Here is a 16,819-nt window from a genome sequence, read left to right as displayed (position 1 = left end):
TGATGCATAAAACGGACAACTACATGCGACGGGGTGTAGCAAAACCCTACTGCAAAGGCTTGGATTTTTATCTAAGGATTTTTTTCTTGGATTTCTGGTAGGAATGCAGCCCAAGCAGCACCTGCATGAGGGTGTGCTGTGGGAATGCCCTCCCGCAGCCTCCTGGTCCACCAGCCACCGGGGACGGGGTCTGCCATCGACACTGCTGTGCTACTGCATCATCCCAGCTGCTGAACCATTCTTAGGACTTTGGATCACCAAAGCCCTTTGGTGCCAATGAGAGTTTCCACACAGGTTTTAACTGGCACTATATCAAGCCCTCACTGGATAATTTCTTTGACTAATCTAGTCATTTAACATTTTCAAATTAAGAATAATTTTTTAAAAAAAAAGGTGAAGGAGGAGGAAAAAAAATGGTTGGTTGTCTACTACCAATTTTAGAGTGTAATATTTCTGACAGTATGTGTAAGTTTCTCCATGGATAAAAGATCTCATGATTTATTGAGCCATTTATTAATTAGAAGATTACAGCAAGACTGCTTCCCAGTAGCAAAAAAAAATAGACTTAGAGTTAATTATAAATGCTGTAAAAGGGTATAAGAAGATTCATAATCCAGTTCACCCTTTCTTCCTGCTTCAAGTTATCCACAAAAACACTAAAAATGTGTTGAACTTTAAACCTGCTAAATCCTCTTCAGCAAAAAGACCTTAAACTTAGGTAGATGTCGTTATGCCCATTCTTAGCCAGGTCAGGTCTACATGTATGAAAGACGATTTCAGCATTAAAACCTGTCTACATCTTAGTTATTCTCCTCCTCCTTTGCTGCACCTGAGCTGTGCACCTCGTGGAGGACTTTGTGTTCCAGTGTCTGCAGAAGATCTTCTGACCATTCCCTGTGACATCTACTCTGTGATTTACATCTCTTTACTCTTTAAGTCTCTTTACCGGCTCCCTCCCTCTAAAGCACCATTACAAGACTACAGTTTCTGATACCTGTCCTTCCAACATCTTCACTTTTGTGAAACAAGAAAATCTGATTCTTATCTTTTGCTAAGAGTTTTGTTCCTATTTCCCATAGGATTTTTTTTTTTTGTCAGCTTAATAGCCACAAGCTCTCTGTTTGCGCTTGATAATCGCTTTGATCTTCTTCACTCGTTGCTCAGCAGAGTGCCATAAGGATGTTACTACCTTTAATCTTTTTTGCCATTGATCAGTAATATTCCCATCTGCTGCTGCTCTGCGATTCCTTTGCTGAAATTGGCACTACATCCTCTCTATGTTTTCATGGAGGAAGTGTCATAACACGGGTAACGCTTCAGGAGAAGATCACAGTTGTTGGAATGAGCAAAGAGTTTGAGGAGAAAGGTTAGGACCAGGAACGGTAAATTTATCAGATGTTTTACATATGTGTACTGTAGTATTTTTTCCAAATAGGGAAAAAAAATTACATTTAATCCCAATTTCTGGTCTTTCAAGCTGTCTCTGCTGCCTTTCTCTTCAAGGTATGAAGAAGGAATTCTATAAACTCTATAAGCTCCCATTTCTAGTGTCTCTCAGTGGTTTGTGGATGGAATTATATCCTTTTACTAGGCAAATATGATATTTCCAAGAGCGAATCATAACAAATTCAACTCGAGATCTTAGAACACCTAGCACTCCTTCCGCTTCTTGAAGTAGGTCATTGCCAAGAGCAGACTAGCTGATGATGTCACTAAGTGATAACAGGGGATGCAAAGTAAAACCTAACCTTCTTTCACAGTAATTTTGCCTAACAGCAATAGTAATAATTTAAAAAAAATAAATAACGCTTTGAAGAAAGTGAGGCCAGCATGACTCAGAGATTCACAAAAGGTAGGCACTGGATCAAGTAGGAATCTTTTGCATATGTTCATTACTCTGGATATAATTACACTTCACTGCAAATGTTCTTCACCTGCCACGTTTTGTACATAGGTTTTTCATTGTCTAGATTGTGAGGCGGGAGAGGAAGAATACAGATTTGGTTTTGCCCATTATATGTGGCGAAACTGTAATTCAAATATGAATCAGAATTTTGAGTGCTCCAAGGAGCAAACCACAATTACAGACTTTTATGAAACTAGGATTGTAATGCATCAGTGGGACAAATGACTTTCTGTTAATCTGTTAATCATTTTAAAAGGCCAGAGTTTGGGGTGGTAGATTCAGCTCACACTTTGTTACAAAGGTGTGCTCTGCTCTGCCACACGTAAGGAGATGGAAAAGGGGGATTTCCAAGACCCCATTTCTTCTAAGCCCTCCCAGGTGGAAGGTGGTTGTGTTGGGCCAGTGAAGGTCAGATGAGCTTTGTTGTATGTTTATTCTGGTAGTGCCATCTCCATCTGCTATGGCTGGAGATAGTGCCATCTGACAAGCTTATACATATTTTTTTTTTTTTTAGTTGATTAAATAAATTAAATAAAGGACTTTCTGCTTGTTTGAATTCTAAGCAAGCAAGAGATGTTGCTGCTCCACTTACATGACTGAAGGTCTTGCATTCCCAGAGGAAGGAGTCTCTTTCTCACAGCCCTGTGTTCAGACTTATTTTATAACCAGAAGCGAAGCCAAGTTCGTCTACTAGACCAGAGGCTGCCGGTGCTGAAGTGTCAGGGTTTGTGATGTATAGCAGAGTGTCACCTGTACAGAGAGAAATTCTCCTCCCCACTCCCTCTGTATTTATACCTTGTATCTGTGAGATAGTGCATATTTTTCTTGCCAAGGTCTTGATTGCCTGAGAAAAGAGTAATGGGCATAAGGGAAAATTCCAGTCTGGCTTCACCCTGGAATCTGGAAGGTGGCTATTTCAAAACCTCCACCCAGGCTGTGCATGAGAGAACTGAATATAGGGCTTAATTCACTACATAAATCCACCTCTCAATCCCATATGGTGCAATTCTGTGAAGCCACCTTACTCTTTCTGACCCTCTCCCCGGTATAATTACCACTGCTGTCCCTTGTGTCACTGTCAGATCTAACAGCCCCTCCTCAGATTGGGGTCTCCGTACCACAGACACTGGTCAGGGGCTGTTCATGCCCTGGAGACTTCTATAAGTGAGACAGAACTAGCATAAAGGGAAAGGGAAGGGGATTTGCCAAGGTCACACAATTCAAAAGCAGCAAAACTAGAAACCTACTGATAGCCACTGTAGCACCCTCACTGCTGGTTTACCTAATAGTTCTGTATTTTCACATAATATTGCATAATATCAAATGCCCAATTGCATAAAAATGAGAGAAGGTAGACGAGAGCTGGTTATAGGCACCTGAAATGCGTTTGCCATGAAGCATCAGTGGAGCAGAGCCAGAAACGGTTGTGAGGAACCAGAAAAGCAAACCAAGGGGGACCAACATCCTTCCATCCTGCTAAGTTTTGTTTAACATCTTCTGATCTCACGGCTCATCTTCACTGGTCTGGGGCGCTGCAAGGAGTTATGACTGGTGGTATTTTAGGGACCACATACCAGAGGGCTTATCAGGAAGGGGCTGGAGGCAGAGGTGGTGCAAGGGCAACTCCGGTTTTCTAGATGTTCCTCAGTTTGGGGAAAATTGTGAGTTTTAAGGGAATTGGAGAGCCCATCTGGGACCCAAAGACTACAATCACATATTTACGGGCTAAAGCCAGGCTGCCAGAGGGACTGGCTGTCCATCTGCAGCCCCATTTGATTGCTGTCAGTCCCGTGGGGACCCGCTGTGCTCCCCAGTGCCTGCTACCCACCCTGGCAGGCATCCCCGCTGCAGGCGAGAGCACAATCAGCTGTTTCGCAAAGCTGGAGGGTTCACTTTTAGCATCATTTGCTGTTTCTTGAATTATTTATTGCAATTATGCTGCTGATCCACAGAAGCATTGCTGCTGTGCATCATATCCAGATGTCTGCAAATGCACTCCCAGGGCCAGATCCTAATTTTAGCTGCCTCTGCAAAATACTCTTCCCTGGACTGAGCCCGATTTCTGTTCCTGTTGAACTCTACAGCTAAGCAGACTGCTGGCTTGCGGAGCTAAATACTGTTCCTCTGAAAGAAACAGATCAGTGAATGGCCCAGATTTTACCTGTGCAAGATGATAATAAGACAGGCTTCCTCTGCATCATTTAAAAATACAGGTGGAATACATGGAGACCTCTTGCATGGTCAAGAAGAAGAGAGTTGGAGCCAGGACAGAGTAAGGGCGAAGACCATTTGCACTAAGGACATTGCAACTGTGCAGCTCTAGCCCATCCTTCCCCTGTGCATGGCAAAGCCCCGAGGCTGCAAATCCTGATCAAGCCTTTGGTAGCACGTGGGAGCTGCAAATGGGGTTCTGGAGCTTTAGTAAAGTCAGAGCAGTGATATTCATAAAAACTAACCTGTCATCAGGAGGTACTGTAATCCAACCTGCAGGTCCTCATCTAAATGAATTACTAAGCATATGCAATAAGATGCATCTATTTAGCAATAAATGTAAGTTGTTTATCAGGAACTTGGTGTCAGGATTGCTTTTGCTTTCTTTAATGACACACCAGGCCAGCCTGGGAGATGGAGCTGTCTCCCATTAGCTGAAAGCAACTCCCCAGGGAAAATGACCACCCAACATATGCCAGAGTTGGGGGTTTATTTATTTGAGCAGTTCTGAGTTGTTCATATATTGGTTTTGTTAGGATTTTTAGGCTGAAGTTTATTTCCCTGTTCTTCTGATCAGTCGGCTCATAGGCCAATCTGAACAGTGGGTAGGAAAGGAGTAAATATCAGAAAATCCATGTGAGATGGGGAACCAGTACTGCTTCCCTCTTTGCTTGCCAAATTAAGCAACTGATGTGTTATGAAGCTGCTCATGTAAAAGCACACTAGGTTGTCCCAGCATGAGGGAGTTCTTGCAGTGGTCTCACATCTCTATTTGTTGCTGGCATTATTATTGACACCGGTAGTAAGTTTACGTATACAACACCTCCTGGCTGAGTATTTGGGGCATGGTGCAACTTGTTTTCAGAGAGGTCCAGGAGGCTTAACAACATGAGATTCAAATCCATGCTGCTTGTAAAAAGTATAGTTATTGTATGGCGTGTTTATTAAGAATAAAAGTCATGGTGGTTAGCTTTCTGGCTGAACTGCTGTGAGAAACGGGATGCTTCCACCATCTCTCAGTGGGCCTTCCCATCCCAGACAGCAATACTCTAATTAACTTTTGTCAAGTGGTTCATTGAATCTAGCAAAATGGAGTGACCCAGAGGTACCTACAGATCTGTCAGCTGCAACCTGAAAAATGACTTTCTATGCTCCACAAGAAAAGGGGGAAAATAACCACGTGCTAATGATCAGTTCTCTAAATGTGGTGTGTCCTGGGACAACAGATGTACACGAACTGAAGGGACACTTGGGGGAATGGAGGAAAAACCAAAAGTGGCAGGATACGTAAATGAAAGGACCAGAGGGGAGGAAGGAAAAAAAGGAAAATCTTTGCCAAATTGCATGGCTCGATAAGGAACATTTATACAAAGGGTGGTAATAGCATTTCTCTTAAGATGGAAAATAATTATGAACTACTGGGACTGAAATATTTAGTGTCCATTTGAGGAAGAGTTAAAAAGCAGCACTACAGCTTTCCTGGAGTCTGCATGCATGTGTAAAATCAAAAGCCTGAATCGTAAATTCTTATCTCCCTCATCTTTCCCGTCTCCCACATTCATAGATTTTAATACAACAAGAAACTATTGTGATCATTTTTTCTGACTTGGAGCAGCATCTGAAAGGAGTTTATTTCTATACAAGGGTCCTGCTGTGCCTTTCCCATCCCTATGGTTTTCTCCCCACACTTGGATTTTACATTTTTCCGGTGTCTCACAGCCCACCGCACCCCTCCAATGTCACTGCTGTATTCCCGTTGCGGTCTGCCTGCGTACACAAAATTGCAAGATTGGCACTTTGATTGCAAGCTTGTTGGGACAGGAGGCATGTCTTCTGTTCCATGAACTGCCTAGCACATTTTTAGCACAGTAATGATAATAATCATGCTTCTTAAATATGTTCTCTAGGCATAAAATTACTTTGTTGCCTAAAGTAGGTCTTAGCAGCTTCAATCCGCACTTTAGGTCTTGAAGACCCTACAAGAAGCCCAGGGGGGTAGTTTTCATCCTTAAAGGTGCTGGAAATACTCAAGACTTATCCAACACTAAACCCACAGCAGGAACCAGAAACTTGACATTTCTCTGCTGAGATTCAACCCCATAAACGTCCCCAGAGCCTCCCCTTTTGGGTCCAAACACACCCCAACATCTGTTATTGCTTCCCTTCACTGCATTCCTACATGCTTTTCTATAATACAGCACCTCTCTGGTATGAAAGAGGTAAGATTTTAGCTCCCCTCTGTTTGAACCCCAAATCTTCTGTTTTCCAGGGAAGAGCGAGGTCTCCATCAGCCCTGTTTCCATGCAGTGGAAGCCTTCCACATCCTTGCACACAAATTCATTTTTGGTATTGGTAGTCTTCCAGCTGTTTATACATGCATATAGATGTGTATATCTATTGAAAAATACCTACATTTCTTTCTATCTGTGTGTATACAAAACGTAGATTCCTTTCAACTCTCAATCTTGTTATTAGTTCCACAAAATACACCCCTAATAGCATATGTAAAGCTGCGTGTAATTTTACAGTGCTGAATGCTTTTGACTTCATTTCAAGAAGGGTATCTTCACCATGATGTGGAAATTCATGAGATCATAAAAACTCACTTCTAAAATTGTGCCAGACAGTGAAACTACCAACTACTCCCTTCACACATGCAATTTTAATGATGGCTTTTATAAGGTAAATTTGAACATAAATGCTTGCTTACATTTTAAATGTAAAGACATGTAAAACAAAAGATAGCCAATTAATTTCTTAACTTACAAACTCCAGGGGTAGATTTGGAAAGTCCCACTTTTGAGGCTGCCTAACAATTTGAGCTGCTGTTGACATAATGTATTTTTTGCTACATATTGTATTTTCTGGTGATAACATAATAGGCATAAATTTGATCCACTGTAAATGTAACACTGAAGATAGAATTTAAAATTGTTGGCTGTTCAGGAGGCTGCACACGATATTTTATTGTTGGACAGTATTTCATGTAAAGCTTAGAACAAGTCTTTTTGACTGTAGATGCTTTTTTTGTTTAATTTAAGTCTTTGAACAGTATTTCAAGAATCATTGTTGACTTTTAAACTATATTGCCTTGTGGAATCATAATATTAATTTATACAGACTGTAAACCTGTGTCATTTCCAAATTTGCAATTCACCATCCAGCTCTGCTTGAATAAATCATACACTTTTCTAAATGTAAAAATGCTTTTTGCTGTCAATGCTCCATTGCAACTTCTTGTTTCACCTGGTTATTTCTCAGGGTGGATTTTTGCTCCTGCCATAATTATTTCTAATTGAATGTGATTAGCTGCCACGCTGTTTTGCACAAAAGCGGCTGCCCCTCAGTACAACTTTTAAATGTTTCATTGCCGATCTGGACAATGAGGCTGCATTTGACGTATCAGCGCAACAGAGGCGTGAGGATTTGCGCACCCCTGAATCATGGGGCAACACAAACGTGATCCCACTCAGACGTGCGAAGATGATCCCACCTGGTCTTCACCAATGTTGGAGTGAGCCCCATGAGCCCATCCCTTGGAGCTGGGAAAGCTGTTGCCTTTCCAAGCTGTGAGTTCCCTGCTGTTACCTGTGCATATTTCCTATATTTGTGGGAGTTGGCCAGAGTTTGTTGCTAGAAACTGAAGGTTTTTTCTTGTAGATAGCCTGCCTTGAGATGATCTCCAAGCAGTTCAGGTGCCCTTAAGTATGCAGGAATTGATGCATGGTGGTGGCAAAATGCAGTTCCCCCTCCCTGCGCAGGCACTGCCATCGTCAACTTTAAGTTCAGCCAGATCATGCTTGTCTAATGCCACAAGTATGAGCCTGAGAAGAAGGAACAAAGGCTCCGAAGGTGCTTTATCAGGCCCCTGCTCCCTCCATATGGACGGGCAACGCAGCACCTCGTGGAGCTCCCGTGGATAAGCTGCTGCCCTGCCCTGCCCTGCCAGGCGCTGGCTCTGTTAGATCCACGGTCCAAAGCCGGGACCGGTGGAGGAAAATGAAGTACTAATGCTGCATTATCAAACTGCTGGCTTTGTTTTTCCCCGTGTAGAACTGGAATTCTTCAGGGGGAGAAGGCTCAGCATTTCTAGCAGGGTTTTTGGAGGTGCCCCGCGGGCTGTTCTGCCTCTTGGGATGTGACCTCTGCCAGCCCAGCTGGAGAGCCACGGACCACTGAGCTCCCCACCAGCACTGCTGGAGCAGGAGGGTTTGAACTCCTCCGCTTCCAAAATTTGCCCTTCTTTCATCCGTTGCTTTGTGGGGTGTTCTCATGCTGTTTTGGAGAGCTGGAGCATTATCCCTGTGCTGCCAGCAGCCTCTGTGCCCGCGGTATGTAAATTTGCCATCTCCAGAACTGTTTCTACGTGAAGCTGTGGCTCAGGCCTATTATCATTATTTAATGTCACTTTTGCAGCAGCGTAATAGGAAAGGTTTTTATAAAATATATTATCATTCTGAACTTTGTTGTTAGCAACACAAAGCAGAAATAACAGTATGCTGGGTTCAGCCATCAATATAGAGGGTATATCATCAATCAAATCCATAAAGCTTTTAAGCTGTCTTGTTTTAAATTAAGGTTTACAATGCATTACAATGGGATATTTAAAACTGTGTACACATTTTATCAGCTCCTCGTGACTCTGTAAATGCTTTCTGATTAGTATGTCTGAATACAGCAGACTTGATTCAAAGCTGACTTTTACAATTAATTCTATTTATTTTGCAGGACATTACCTCTGTTGTAGGGGGGGACTCAGGGCTCTGTTTTCATTTCTTGTCAAAGGCAAAACTAAATTGGAGCCAACTTTGACATTCACTGAAATCTAACAAGACTTGGCAAAACTGACGAATTAAAAGTTTGCCATTATATGAAGACTTTGGACAGGATGTGGCATTGTGGTAGTGAAAGTGAACTATGTAAAAAGGGGCAATATTTATAAGTGAATTCATGTCTAGTATATCTGTCATCCATTACAATAGTGCCTACATGTCTCAAACAGTGTCATGGCTGCGCAGTGTTAAATGCCATTTGGGTACATCAGGGAGACGTTCATGTGCTGTAAAGATCTTGCATTCATATAGACAACACAGAAAAGGATGGAAAGGGAAACAGATGTGAAACGACTTGTCTGCAGTCAGACAGCCATTCAGCAGGAGAACTGTGATTACAACCAAGTCTCCTCATTTACAGTCTGGTGCTCTGAATTCAACCAGCCGAAATCCCCATTCTTTCCTTTCTCATACCTGCGCTCCCTGGCTGACAGCTGTGCAAGAGAAGCCCTGCTTAATTTGTAAGAGTAGATGCATCATTGTCAGTGGCGGGAGAGGCTTCATCTGCAGTGGGAGAAGGTCCCACCTAATCCTGCTCCTGCACCGCTAAGCATCTGGTCTGGAGCTAGGTGTTTAAAATGGTGGGAGGTAGGTTTGATATGTAAGAATAGTTTGGTGTCTAGCCCTAGGCTTCTCCAGTAAATCTGCCAAGAAGGCAGTTCACTTGCAAAGTTTAGTGATCCACACAGAGACAAAGAACAGAGAGATGAATTGGGATATAGGGGCTGTAGATGCAAACACAGGTGGCAAGGAAATTCGATTTGGTGCTTGAAAATGGCTTTCTTCTTCCCTTTTCCATTTAGCAATTTGACACCCCATTGGCAAGCATCTTTCGGATTCAGCAGAAGGGCTGCAGACAGACAGGAGTGGCGGAGTAGAGAGGAATACACGGAGGGGTGAGGGTGGACGAAGGCCTCAATACGGAGAAGATGAGCGTACACGAACAGGCGAGGTGAGCAAAGTCCTGATGGGAATGGAGTAGGTCAGCAGTTTCAGGTTGAATCAAAACCATATTGCCAGTTGTGACAGCTCTCTGAAATCTTGGTTGGCACTGTTAGACTAAAAAGAATAAGCTTCTAAGTTTCAGATTCAACCCACATTATATTAATGGTTACTTGAGTCATGCCCACAATCTGTGCAAAGGCAGAAAAATCAGAGACATAGATCAAAAGCTCAGATCAAACCTAAATATTCTCTTCACAATGTTAATAAAGGTTGCGGTCAAGGCAGGAGCTGGCTTTTAACTGTAACTATACAAGACTGACAACTAAATGAACGGGAAATGAAAAGCCAGTTTAATTGTTGCCTGTTGTTATTGTCAAAATGACCGGCTAATTAAATATTTATTGTTTACTGGTTTCAAGCATACACTTGGCATGTTGGGATACTGTGTAATCAGTAGATCATACATTTCCCCAGAACAAAATAGTAGCCTCACAAAAGCCTGTTGTGAGGATTAGCCGGCTAATGGGCTTGACTCACCCCCCTGAGCACCAAGGGTGCAATTTGCAATCGAGGTTTTGAGTTCCCAGCTGGAAGTGCTTCATGCTCCCATTGCATCTCCCAGCAAGGGGGGGTGCAGCTCTGCGCCTCCCGCCTGGGCTCTCTCGGAGCCCTGCCAGCAAAAGCTGCCCATGAGAAGCAGTGATTTAGTACAGCTGGCTCCATCCTCCTCTCCCTTTCCTGCCCTCACCTCTTGTCTGGCCACGTCCAACTCCTGTGCTTGACGGCTCATCAACCGCCTTGAGGAATGAGGTTGTCCTCCTCTCCCCTTCCTAAAGGAAAGCTTCCCAGCAAGCAGGGACATCTGAGAGTCCAGAAATCGGGATGCTTTCTGCTTGGGCTACAAATTATTGGCCTTTTCCATCAGCAGCAAAAAGAGAGATCCTACGGGATCTCACACTGCTGCCGAGTCTTAGATGAATGGTGGTCCTTTGGGGTACAACGGCGACATGCAAGAAATGAGGATAATGCAAAGACCTGCAAAGGTGCACAAAGGCTTAAGATGTGCCTTGTGCTCCCAGCTGCAACCGCAACTTCCCAGGAATGGTATTTTAGGGTGGGGGAGAAAGAACGAACCTCTGCACCACACCATGGCCCAGATGGATGGCAGCGGTCGGGTGTCAAACCTGAGAGATGCTCCTGTGAGCCCCTTGATGGCTGCCACGCTGCCAGCGGCTCTGGGGAGGGGGGAAATCACGCGCACAGATTGCACAGCAAAAACCGCTTCATGACAAGGCTCTCAACAGAGCCTTTTTTTCTGATTTCCACCCCGGGGTGACAAGGCTGGGTCTCAGCAGACTGTCAGCCTCACTTGCACCTGCCTAACGGCAAAGGAGGGAAGGGGCAGCAGGGCAAAGGGAGAGCCAGACCACCCGCTTTCAGCCGGCAAATGTTGCAGGGGAAGATTGCCAAGCTGTGAGCAAGGAAGGCTCGGGAATGCTCGCGGGCCTGGAGACAACTTTATTAGGAAGGAGGAGGAGAACCCAGGCAAGCAAAGCCAGAAGGAAGGAGGGAAAGTTTGCAAAAATGAGAGCGGGCGCATTGCAGGGAGCTTCACTCAGAGCTATCCCCAGTAACAATCAGTCCTTTTTAGTAACAAAATAAAAACAAAAAAAAGGCAAAAGCTGGCATTTGCAATTTCTCAATTAAAATGTAATTTACACCCTGTGCTGTCTCTCAGATAAAAGCATGCTTTGTTCACCCAAGTGTGAAACAATATTTACAGAAACATTTTGTGGCTTAATATGCTGCTCTGACGTTACAGCCGTCTGCACGTGTACGGACACGCACACCAGCTCTCTTGGCCGAAGGCAGCTCCCCTTCCGCGGCTCAAGGCTGGTATCTGGGGACTGTTAGGAGTGGAATTTCTCCAGAGCTGAGCTGGGCTGCCCAGGGCTCCCTTTGTGGTCGAGGAATAAAAACATACTGCTATAAAGTGCAACCCATCAAAGCCTGTGCTAGCCGGGTAGGCTGAGACCTTCCCTGGGAGCCATCCCTTCCTACGGCAGCTTCTGGGCCTCAGCAGAGGGTGTTTACCCCTGCCAGCACCTGATTTGGGGGGATTTTTTCTGAGTGCATAGGGAGCCTTGACCATGAAATAGAGTTTTACTGGGCTGGTAGGACTGAACGGGGCTGGGAGCAGGGATGCTCTTGGAGAAGGAGTTGAACTGGTGAAGGATGCTTTCCTCTCCAGCAGCTACTTAGAGATGTGCGGAGAAGGGGTTGCACTTTGCTACATCATTTCTGATCTTTTTGATTTGCTTATGAAGGCTATCGCCTTCCAACTCTGTCAATCCCAGATTGCTCTGAAGAGCTTTTGGCATAAATAGGATTGGAACAGCTTTCTGGTACTTACCTTTTTGGTATGAGGCCTTGGCATGAGGTCTTTCAATGCAAGGATTTAATTTCCTGTACAGAATCACATGCTCGATGCAATACCTTCATTAGAAGATTCTGGTTATATCAACCCTCTTATTTTTTTTCCAAGCTACCTAGAATGCATTCAAGGGCAATGAATATGCAGTTGGTGTTCAGGAAAAAACCTGCGTGAAAGTTAATGGAAATCTTATAACAAGCACCCCACTTCCATTAATTGATTCCCTAATCCAGTGAAGCATTAGTCATATAATTAATTTCAAGCATTCGATCTCTACAATCAAAATTGCTGGCTCTGATCCGAAGCCAATCAAACCATCAGCAGCCTTGCCATTGATTTCCATGGATGAGATCCAAAGGAACTATGCACATGTTAAAATTAAACACGTCCTTAACTGACTTGCTGGGGGCCATATTTAGACCTCCTTAAATCACCTGTGCCAAACAGGGCCCTACAAATACTTAAAACAAAAATGAGAACAAAAATGTAGCGACCTCCCCAAAAATGGTGCCTATCCCTGACCATATAAACTTACCCAATGTATCATTGTGTCTTCCTGGGGTTTGGCTCATGTCCCTAATCCACTTGTTAAATTAGAAAACTCTAGCCACTATGACATAGGCTGTCTCAGACTGAGAAATATTTGGGACCAAAACCTTCCCTTAGTACCTGACCTGGTCATGGGATGTCAACCACCTCTCCTTAGCACAGTGACAAAGTGACCACATGGCAGTGAATGTCTGCAAAATCAATCCCAAAAAAAGTGTCCTTGGGGGATTCGGAGGGATTTGGGGGTGATTTTGTACAGCAGAGCCTGCTAGCATAATACTTCTGTCTGGTACGCCTGTTAAAATCTTGCCCTAAATTTATTATCAGAATTTAGGAACTCGAGATTGAACCCATCTCTTCTTATTTCTAAGTAGTTAACCTGTAGTTACTCTAAGACCTTTTCTAGGAGTACTTGCATCCATCTTAGTCTGGGTCCAGGGGACAGCAGGGTTTCCTCAGGACCTGCAGCAGGGAATTCAGTCCTGACCCAGAATATCTCTACCTCCTCGAGAGCCCAGTGTTGCAACAGCTGCCTAAAAAATTATTCTAGGCTAGAAAAACCTCAAATTAGGCAATTAAATTGGCAAAATACTTCCAGTTGTGAAGAAATCTAGTAATTCCTGGGTTGGGGGCTTTTAGTGCTTTTTCCCGCCTAATTATCATTATTATTATTATTATTATTAATTATTATTACAGATTAGCTCTCCACACTCTTACCTTATTTGCAAGCCAAAAAATTATAGATAGTAATTGGATAATCTCTCAATTATCCCCAGTGACTTAATTATCATCATTAACTGTATTTATTTCACTAGTTTGGAGGATTTCTTTTGGGGGTTTCATTCTCCAGACCTATTAGTTTGACTGATAATGGGGCACACTGGCAATAGCAAGGCAGAATTACACAATTATTTAAAAAGTGATGGGTCATATATTACAAAACACAAGCAAAAAGAAAACCTTGTTCTATTTTAGGTATCTGTCTAAAATCAGAACTTTCAGCTCAGAACTGGATTATGTAAATTATGAAATTTCATCCCTATTGCATTGAGTTTCTGAATGTACAGTGAAAATTGTTGTGTTATGCTACAACAAGAAATGACTACTGTAAATTGAAAGTCAATGCAAACAGCAAACATAATGCCTTAAGGAGAGAGTGCCATGATCTGAAATTTCAGAGGCAATGCAACTCCTTTGTCTGACTGGTGCACTTCTATTTGAGCATAATTAAAAATCCCTGGAAGTGAAACTAATTCCTGCGGCTTTATAGTGGGAGACGGATCGCCTGACTAATGAAAAAGATCTCATCCACGTAGTCTCCATAGCGATGTCAAATACGGGTGGACTTTGAGCCCCGTCTTGCTGTTGTTGAATTACAGAAGATGGCTTGGTCTTGGTATCCAGCACTGCTAGCTTTAATATTTAGGAATACACATGATAGCTGGTCCAGTACTGGGAAGCAATAGATGACATTTCTTATTTCTTTCCACCCCAATTTTCTGTGTGTGTGTGGTTTTTGGTTTTTTTTTCCAAGAGCCTGAAGCAGAAAAATATAACTGTTGGAAATTGCTTTACATTAGTTGATTATCTCTGGCTAAGTTGAGGGCATTTGGCCTTGCTTATTGGAAACAATTTAACATGAGAACCCCATGGAGGGCAGTAATTTACAGGGTATAGTCTCAACTGGGGTACGTACATATTGCAAGGCAAAGGGCGGGGGAACTGCCAAACATATTTAGATAAATCTTTGAACTGCGGCTTATTATTCTAGGCCGTGTCTTGCTTCAGTAGACCAAGTGCTGTTAAAATCACCAACATGGTCATATTAGAAGCAAAATCATTTGATGCTGTCTGTCCAGAGTCATGAAACCTAAATCTTCAATGTAACCTCTAAGTTCATGTAAACGTGCTGTATACACATACATATTTGCATAGTTTATGTGAGGTGCTCTCTTGTAGGTGGAGGGTTACTTTTTTTTTCCTCCTCAAATTCTCCAGGTTATTACTTCATACTCCTTTAGGCTAAACTACCCTGTCAGTCATCACACCGTCATCTCCCATCTTCAGCCGTCAGAGCTTTGTGGTACCTTCGGTGGCTGTCCGGCAAAGCCCCAGCTCGTTACTAGCACTTGCTACTTGATGCAGCTTTCGATTACCTGAAGGATTATCCTGAGTTCTGATTGTTATTTTTTTTAATTACAATCAGTGAATTGCAATACTGTTTCAGTAACCAGATATCCATTTTATACATAAATATTGGCTTTTTGGTCTGACGTGGCAGGAGCATACTCACACCTCTGCCAATAGCTTCCTCATATGTAAGTAATTGGTTTTCTCAAGGCTATTTATTTAGATGACTATTTGATACCAGACTGCAATTTTGTTGTCTTCAATACACGTAAAACTAGTTTTTCTCTATTAATTGTCCTCTGAACTTTATTCTTTCACTCACATTAGAGCCAAAAGACCAAGACCAGTCATAGATCAAATGCCAATATCAGGTGTAAATCCGTGTAAGCCAATGGATTATACAAGCAGAGAATCTGGGTCCGTATATATCAGGGAAAGAGAGAAATAAATCTTACCTGTGCTGAGAGACTGCATTAGCTTATTGTGCTTGTAAGACTTTGAAAAACCTAATATAGATTCCTGTAGTGGATGAGCACAGAGGGCTCCATCATTTCCTACGTGTGTTTGGCAAGCCCGACCACTACAAAGTCGAGCTGCTTTGTGCTTTTAGTTTTCTGCCTTGTTAAGACTAGGCACTGAGTTTGCTCACATGGAAAAGTTAACTAGTTAAACTGGATTTCATCTCTCACCGAAGGGAGACAAGTGAAAGCAGCCCAATTTCAACGTAGAGCGGTGATGTTAAAATTTAATGTGGTTTAGCTAGGGCGCTTTTAAATCACATCTCTCTTTAACCCAGATACCTTTCCTGAGTGTCCCCCGAATAGCTAAAGCACAAATTTAGCCAAGATTTGCTGTATTTTCACAAGGTGTGGGAAACAAGGTGGAATTTAGTCTGGGGGCACTAGGAAGGTGCCCACCCATGCAGGATCTCATCCCTTTGGCTCATTTCAATGTTTCCAGAACAAATTTTTCCCCAAAGGCAGACCTGGAGATATGTCTGCTCAGTCTCGTGACACTGAGTTTCTCGCTCAGACCTGGAGCAATTTGATAAGGTGAGAAGCTCAGCTCTCCGTTAAGATACTTCAAGCTTTCCTCGTTGCGGAGAAAAGCCTGAAGGCATGAAGTGGGGATATCTGGGAGGCTCAAAAGCCAAATAGCAAAATAAACCTCTTGCCTCCAATATTAACACTTCAAGCCTTTTCTTACAATCCTGAGGAATGAGGGCAGTGCCATAATTTGGGGAGACCTGAGTGCTTGTGATTAACCGTGCTGCTCATCCTGGAGCAGGAGCCACTGAATCCCATGAGGTTTAGTGGTCTCAGTGGGAAATCAGAGGTACAAATGAGTAGGAACAAGGGTAGCATATTCTAGCCGTTTCCTTGCTGTTGCTGTTACATGGGGTTACAGCACCGAAGGATTGTATTTAAATCCCCCAAAAGGTTTTCAATTTTAAAAAAATAAAAATATTCAGGTTTTGTAAAGTTCACCCTTCAGTGTAATCTTCCAGTGATTTAGAAATGTAATTATAAAGCCAATTGACAGTGCCCTTTAAAATATGTCATGTAGGAAAATTAATTTTAGGATTTCTTTCCTTCTTTTTTTTTTTTTTCTTAGCTTCACTGTCACATCTTGGGCTAGAGAGAAGCATTTGAAGGTCCAGTGGACCCTTCTCATAGGGACAGGGAATAGTGGGGCAATAATACGCAATCCCATCACGTTCTTTCTTGCACCTCATTTTCACATTTTTCTGTATCACAGGCCAGATGTTCTTTCTTCTCAGGACTTTCAGCCAGCATCGAACACGGAATGGGA

Source organism: Accipiter gentilis, chromosome 7 (assembly GCF_929443795.1).
Source record: "Accipiter gentilis chromosome 7, bAccGen1.1, whole genome shotgun sequence".
NCBI lineage: Eukaryota > Metazoa > Chordata > Aves > Accipitriformes > Accipitridae > Astur > Astur gentilis.
The sequence above is the reverse complement of the archived record's forward strand: the minus strand, read 5'-3'. Positions refer to the sequence as shown.